An 8,499-nucleotide genomic window follows, 5' to 3' on the forward strand; every position below is an offset into this window, starting at 1 on the left:
GTGTTCTTCCTCAGCAGCAGCCATCTGTTGAAACATTTCCATTGATATGTTGTCATTTCTTGGAGCCTTGTCTTCCTTTTTCTTTTTTTAAAATCATTTTATTAGGGGCTCATACAACTCTTATCATATCCATCCATACATCAATTGTGTAAAGCACATTTGTACATTCATTGCCCTTGTCCTTCTCAAAACAATGAGGACCTAATGCCGGAGCCTTGTTTTTCACTGATGCCTTCAGTGTCGTTCAGACATCTTTCAACACTGTTGGTTTTGATCATATGATACTTCTCGAAATGGTTGAAGATCAACTAAAATTTTTTGGGCAAAGTGACTGTGTATTTCTCCCCTCTCTTTTGGATGTTTCCTGCATTTTCCCATAGATGTAATCAATTTCACTCCCGTGTCTTCCCTCAGGCAAATTTCCGATATGTAATTGCTGTTTATAATGTTGAAAGAGGTGTTTGCTGTAAAGAAGTCATTGAGGTTGCAGTGTTCTCTCCTGCAAACTCCAGCTTCGTTTCTTACCCTAAGACCATAGTTTCCAACTACTGATCCATTCACTGTTTCCAACTTTCACTTCTGATTACCAGTAACTATCAGTGTATCACAATTGCATTCTTGATCAATTCCAGACTAAAGAATTTGGTCAAATCTTCTCATTAGGAATCACTGGTGGTGTTGTCGGGTAAGCATTGGATTGCTGGCTGCCTGGTTTACAGTTTAAACCTAGTAACTGTCCAGCAGGATAAAGATGGGGTTTTCTGCTGCACAAAGATTCACAGCCGTGCAAACTCTGAAAGTCTGCAATGAATCAGAATAGATCCAAGGCTTTAGTAGTTGGTGGGCAAATTTTAATAATAATTGTATTAACTGGACTTCTCCATAGGCTTATACTCATTATCCTATCACAAACAGAAAAGTACTTCAAGATAGTTCTGGAAATGTGTTTTTGAAGGGGGATTGTGACCTGTTCCTCTTGAATTTGTCATTCTCACCATAGTGAACCACACGATTGTTGACTCAAAATGACCAATATCAATTCATTTCATCTCGGTCATGCCTAAGGAATCCGTTTTTGTGCATTTCATTGTTCATTACTTCAAATTTTCTGGGATTCCTCCTTCCTACACCCCATGACCCAATTATCACTGGATGTGTGTGACTGTTTCTTTTCATTTGTGTCTTCCTCCATAAGCAAACAGGTCCCAAAAGCCTGGTGACATTCAAGTCAATTCTCCTCGACAGAGGCAGCTCTTCTCCAGTCACATTTGCATGCCTTTCAACCCAAGCGGCTCATTTGCTGCCACTGTATCAAGTTATTTTTCATTGTTCAGAAGGTTTACAGTGGCCAATCCTGCAGAAATTGACAGCTTATTCTGTCTTCCTAGTACATTCTTAGTTGGGAAGCTGTGCTAAAATCTGTTCACATTGGTGACCCTGCTGAAACTAGTGGTCTATTTAAAACACCAGTGGCACAGCTTCCAGCAACACAGCAACAGGCATGTCACAATAGTACAACAAACAGGTAGCTAAGTGGTGATACTACAGGATAGTGCCATTTATATCTACCTTTTGTCCAATCATGTTATGAATGCTACCATTATACACATTATAAGTTTCTTGATAGTGTTTATTGCTTTGTCTGTTTTAAGGGTTCCTTAAAAAGTATGCTTGACACAATGGATGGCTGTATGGATTGTGATAAGAGCTATATGAGTCCCCAATAAAATGACTTTTTTTAAAAGCACCCCCAAAAAAGTATATATAGCATGTATTATTTATCAATTCACTTCATGTGTCAATTCACGTGTGTGTATGTGGGTGGGTGAATTTTAAGGAGACCTGCTGGTGTAATGGGTTGGGTATTGGAGCGGTAACTGCACTGTTAGCAGTTCAAACCCACTTCAAGGGGAAAAAATACTACTTTCTGCTCCTGTGAGGATTTACACTCTTGGTAACACAAATGGACAGTTTTAGTCTACCCTATAGGCTCACAGTGCATCTGAATGAATTTGATAATAGTGGACAAGATGTAACTTTTAATATTTTAAACATATTTACATTATTGTGATCTTAATTTATCTTATATATCAAAAGTATTGACTGTTTGGTCATTTTCTTTCCACCCACGAAGCACCTAGTACCATTTCTCACAATGTACAGAAGGGGAATTGGTGCTACAGTGGTTACTTATTGGGCTGCTGACTGCAAGGTCAGCAGTTTAAAGCCACCAGCTTATGTGTGAGAAAGATGAGGTTTGCTACTCCCATCAAGAGTGACAGATTCAGAAATCCGAGGGGTTTTATCCCATGTCTTTTAGGGTCAGTATGAGGTGTGATCCACTCAACGGAAGTGAGGTTTTTTGGATAGAGTACATTGACTTCATTTCTGCCCGATTCAAGTAACTCTCCAAGTGAAATAAAACAAGTAGGAATAAAACAATTATTTTTATGCAGGATTTGTAGGCCAGACTTTGTAATTCTTACCTTCAGTCTGGTTAGTCTGACCAAGCCACTCTACCTTTACCAGAACCTTAAATGCTCTCTGTGTACATTAAAACCCACAAAATGGAAGTCTTATTTATGCACTAAGGAAGCACTTATAAAAGACTTTTAATGTAGTAAGTATTAACAAAAACAAAGATCGTTCAAAAAATCTCAAATAATTTAGTATCAGGAGAAGATTAAGTATTATGGGGGAGAGTGAAGTACAATTTGAGCATAGAGAAAATGGCCTCGCTTATTTTATCTTCTAGGACCTAGGGGATATGAAGCTATTGAAGGGATTTAAGTAAAAGAAAAACATGATCAGACATGGGTTTTTGAAAGAATAATGGTATAACTAAAGACATTTATAAAAGAAAGCCAATGGGTAAATACACTGGTTGGAATATTTGCAGTTATTCAAGTGAGTTTGAAGAGGAGAAGAAAGGGAGAAACAAGAAATAAAATGTAACATCTGATTTAGCAATTGAAAGGAAGTAGAAATGATTTGATGGAAAATGATGACTCTATGTTTGGTCATTAAAAAACAGTAAAGTGAAGTCCTGAAACTGTATTTCTTCAAAACTTGTACAAAGCAGTTGTTTAAACATTCCTGTATAGAACTCAAATTCAAACTCTCAAACTGACTGCCATCGAGTGATGGCAGCTCACAGCGACACTACAGAACAGAGGAGAATTGGCCTGGGAGCTGCTGAGACTGTACCTCTTTATAGCAGTAGACAGCTCCATCCTCCTCCCAGAGAGCGGCTGATGGGTTTGAATCACCAAACCCATGGCAGAGCTATCAGGCCTCAAATAATGGCCCAACATAAAGAATGTTTTCATTGATATAAAAACATTCAGTTACAGACAATTTTTAATGAAATTGGTGAAATAACAAAAATAAAAGGCTAGCAAAGATAGAGTCAAATTGACTAAATAATGTAAAATTCAAGAGTCAATAATAAAAGGTGAATGGACATTAACCAAAAGATTAGCATAGGGTTGAGTAAGCTGTGTTCTTTAAAAGAATGTGTGACAAGTTTTGTGTCAACTTGGCTGGACCAGGTTTCTCAGTAGCAGTTTGGCAGTTGAGGCCTCCCTCATGATGTGATCTAACCTAAGATAAACAAGTCCATGATGGACTCTGCTGTGAGAAGCAAAGGAGGTATAAGAGGATTAGGGAGGAGTGTAGCCCCCTTTCTCAGGCCACTGCTCTGCTGAAATTGTGGTCTACTGCTATGTTTATCTCCTCACTTCACCTAAAGTCTGCATTTCTCTCATAAAACTCCAGTTCTTTTGAATTAGGCTAACAGCCCACCATATTGCCTAAAAAATTATCAGGGGCCTGCCATATTGCCTGCTGCCTTCAGATTCATTTGCCTCTGCCTTCACTAGCTGGTATGTTTCCTGCTTCAAAGTTTTCTGGTCCATCAGCCCCAACAGCAACATAGGCCAGGAAAAGCCTCTAGCTTAGCATCTGACCCACAAACGTGGACCAGACGGTACTTACCTGCTTCTACAATTGTGTAAACCATTTTCTTGATACAATTTACATCTTTATATACACATATAAGTTCCCCTGCTTTGCTTCTCTAAAGAACCCAGCCTAACAGAATGATTCCCAGTGCTTTTTCTTATCTTTTATAGAGGACAATTCAAGATGCACTTTAAGAAGCTGTATAAACAACTTAGTCACATGTAAAATGTAGTTAAATAAAGCTTAGCAAGGTGGTTTTTGGAGTTTCGGGGTAGTATAAATAGGCCCCTGAGCTACTACCTGAAAGATTAGCAGTTGAGTCCACCCAGCTGCACCTGGAAGACAGCCCGGTGATTTACTCCAGAAATGCCTATGGAACACAGTTCTACTCTGACACACATGGGGTTGGAATAAATTCAGTGGCAAGTTTTGTTTTGGTTGTTTGGAAGTAGGATACTTATCTAACTTAATGCTAGAATGATTTAAAGTAGACTTTCTCAGATTTTGTGTGACACCTGCCTTTTCTCCATATACTCTCTCCCACTGTTTTGTTGCATGTAAATGAATTTAGGAGATCAGATCATATAGGCAAAGAGAATGTAAGGCACAAGCTAAAGAAATTAAGTTAAAATTATAAAATGTATACCATATTGTTAGGTCAATCAGTTACATGAACAAAAGTTTTGTTTACTAGTTTAACTTTTATTCAAACTAGTCTATGACCAGAGTTATTACTTCTATTGTAGATAGAATCATCATTTTTAAGTACTAGAAATTTCTTTAAAAATAAATGTTATTTTTACTAAACAATAGATTACTGTAGGAAAAAATTCAAGATAAACTGTAATTATTCAGATTTTCTGTCAACTCTAAATGACCTATCCAATACAAACAGCACCGATGTTATCTGTGGTAGTTCATGGTGTTCTTTCAGAAAACAGGCATTTCCTGTCATTTACAGCTTATCTGCATCCCAAAGCATAATAACTATGGATGAAATCATTCCAATTTTAAAGCAAGTATACATTTCTATGTATACCATTTTGTTATAATGATATTTCTATTAAAAACGTATTGTTTTACACAGACCTAAAAGCTCCAAAATATCCTCTTTAAAAATAGATGGTTAAGGCATTACATCGGAAATTAAGGTTACAGTTAGACATAAGTGACCTTTTGATTAGTGACAAATAATAATCACTGATAAAGTAATTCCTTAAGTACATTTAACATTTTCACATATATTTTAATTTTAACAATTTAACATATAATGCACATATCAAAATTTCAGTAGATTAAACACATTAAAAAAGACTTGTGAAATCATCACCGCAATCAATTTTAGAACATGTTCTTCTTCTTTGTGCTCAGTCTTATTAGTTCCACATTTCCCCTAGCCTCCCAGGCCAAGGCCCCAAGGAAATATTAATCCAGTTACTGTCTTATAGATTTAGCTATCCTGGACTTCATGTAAAGAAAAGCATACAAAAGCAAAAAACACAAACATAACCCAACAATAAAAAAATAAAAAACAGACACCTCCATTGAATCAAAGTACAAAATAACAATTAAAAAGAACAAATTTAAAGTGGGTCAAAAGAGAGAACAAATAAATGGCAAGACGTTGAAGTGTATCATAATTACTGTAGGATGCATGAGTTCACTTTCCAGTGCTCTCTGTCTGGTTGCAAGGTTACACACATCCCTGCTCAGTGGTCAGGAAGGTCACCAGAAGTTTAATCCATATGGCGCCACTACAAATGGTTTTAGGACTTTCACTGACTTACATAACCTTTTGCAAGCTGGGGATAGAATAGAGTTACCATATCCCCAAAGAGGATGATTCTTAATGTTCTGCAATAAAAGACTAATCGTGTCTCTAATGTGGATCAGGGACATATATAAATCATAGCCATATTGTGGCAGTTACATAATTTCACGTTCACTTGAAGTGTGGGGTGGGGTCTACCTTGTCAACTAGGTCAGGGACTGATGGTGCCTCCTTGTGGGCACGACCTCCTCATAAGGAAGGTTCTGGGAACTTCCCCCCTTTCTCTGCCTTCACCTTTCTGTGACAAGCCACATGGAGACCTGTCAGCCCTGGAGATGCTTCCACCATTGGGTACACACAATTCTGTACCCACCAGCCTGTGATCTTCCTGAATTCTGCATCATTGCCTGTGGCTATGTGAGTCTGACAGGGACTTAAGGACTAGTATCAGACATAGGGACTTGAGTTGGACTGGGCTGGGATGTTTTCCTGATGGACAATTACTTCTTGATATAAAGCTCTTTCTTATACATAAATGAGTGTTTCTGGATTTGTTTCTCCAGTCAACCCGGCTTAACACACATATGAATGAATTTTGAGTTTGAACTTACTTATAGGCCTAATCTAAGCACATACAGTTTTTATGACTTGGCCCTACTCAATTCTTGCCCTCATGAAGGAATCTTTGAAGATATGGGGATTATAGAAAAGTGTAGTGAAAAATATAGATGGTGCCCAGCTATCAGAAAGAATAGCGTCCGGGGTCTTAGAGTCTTTTCTTCAAACAAAGAGCCATCTTAGTGAAGCTACATCCACAAAGCACACCAACTGTGTGATTCGAGGATTATAAATATCAAAATTCAGAGCCTAAGGAGAGAACGGTAATAGAGCTTAAATTCACATTCCTTTTACTTCCTTTTTCTCGTCATTCTTAATTTTATTTTCATAAACCCATTTTCAAAAGTTTAATTGGTTTAATATATATACTATTTAAGTATTATAAACTGTCAAAAATTCTCTTTGAAAAAAGTGAGGAAATACCTGGATGCACAAGTGGCTGCTTAGACATATCGACAGACAAGAGACAATGAGCCGTACCAGAGGAAAGGGAGCTATAAGAGGCGAGAATGAAAGCAAAGGAGGAGGGAAGGGAACAGGAAACGTGGGAAGGAGGAAGAAAGTGAGTGAGTTGGGGGAATGAAGGGATCTCTATTAATATATTTTGGTAATAAATTCTTAGAATTGAATTTAAGAGGTGCCATTAAGAATTACTGAATTGTGTTTGCAGTTTACTTAAGGATTGCCAAAAATTAACCTGGAAAAATGAAAAGTAGTGGTGCATTCCTTTATGTAAATGCTGTTACTTCAATTCTTGCCCCTCTCACCCATGCTCAATTGTTACTAGGGGCGCAATATCCTCCTCTTCTGGATCACCAGCTCATATGTTCCCATCCCATGTTTCAGGGTCCCAACTTTTCCTATCAGTGCCCTCACTTTGGTATAAGACACTGCTCTAGATCTGCGATTCAGCCGACAGTGTAATTCAGCTACTTGCATAGTGAGACTCTGGACCTAGTTCTTAGCAATGTCAACTCCATTACTAAAGGAGAGAAGGCTCTCCTATGTAGCACCGACGGAAGATTTCAAATCTGTTAGTCAGCACCTGAGACGTGTTTCTGAGGCTCTGAGACCATCCCTCTCCTTAATCACACTTTCCATTTTAAGAAGGACCAGCCAACTAGCTTCCCTATACTTGTCATCCTGACAAAGCTCCTGGAAAATATCAAAGATATGATCACTCAGAGCCTCTCCTTTAACCAGAAACTCATCTATCAGCAGTGATACTATAGATATTAGCTTTGCTATTTTACACCATGGATTGGTAAGAGTAGCAGACTTATCCATACTTTGGGGCATAGAAATAGCATTATTTGTGCTGTTAAGACTAATCAGGCTGGAGAGCCAATTTAAGAAGACCATATTTATGATTTTATTTCTCTAGAAGCACTCCTGGTACCAAATGCGCTACACCAGGTTCTCTAGAGAAACAAAACCAGAACGCTAATAATTTTATATATATTTATACAGATAGCTATATAACATAAGAAATAAACAATTAAATTATAAAGCAGCACAAATGGCTCAGTGCAACTCACTCCCATGAGACACTGACAGTCCTTCAAGTCTTGAGGGTCGCTGGGTTGTCCTCCGTAGAGTAATTCAGGTTAACCAGGGACAGGCAGCAAACAGCAAGGCAGGTCACCAACAGTCAGCCAGATGACAGGGTCCGACAATCCCCAGCTCAAGAGATGTAAATTCCTATAGAAGCAGGTCTTGAAGGAACCTCAATCTCCAGTGACATAATCCATGGGTTAGGTGTCCCACAGGTAGTGCAGCTTGCAAACTGAGGCAGCCGCACACTAGTCCGATGATCAAAGAGCAAGATACAAGAAAGGCGAGGCTCGCCAAACCATTTACCTCTCCGCCCTTCAATTAATCCCACATGTGTTCATTGGCGAGGTTGGCACAACAAACGTTAACTATCTCAGTAAAAAAGGGTATTAAAATGAGTGGGGAAGCCAGACCAAGTAAGAAGACAAAAACATATCACTTTCATATGGAATGGGAGATTTTGACACTACAAGCCGACATTCAGCTGAAGTTCAGAGTGCATGAACAGTTCTGGAATTTACTCGCACAGGGAAAGTACCCAAACATGAGAAAATGTGCCACCTCCTTGACTGCATTATTCGGCTCTACTTATT

This window comes from Echinops telfairi, unplaced genomic scaffold (assembly GCF_000313985.2).
Source record: "Echinops telfairi isolate 266 unplaced genomic scaffold, ASM31398v2 ScPeMD7_9;HRSCAF=40, whole genome shotgun sequence".
Classification (NCBI taxonomy): domain Eukaryota; kingdom Metazoa; phylum Chordata; class Mammalia; order Afrosoricida; family Tenrecidae; genus Echinops; species Echinops telfairi.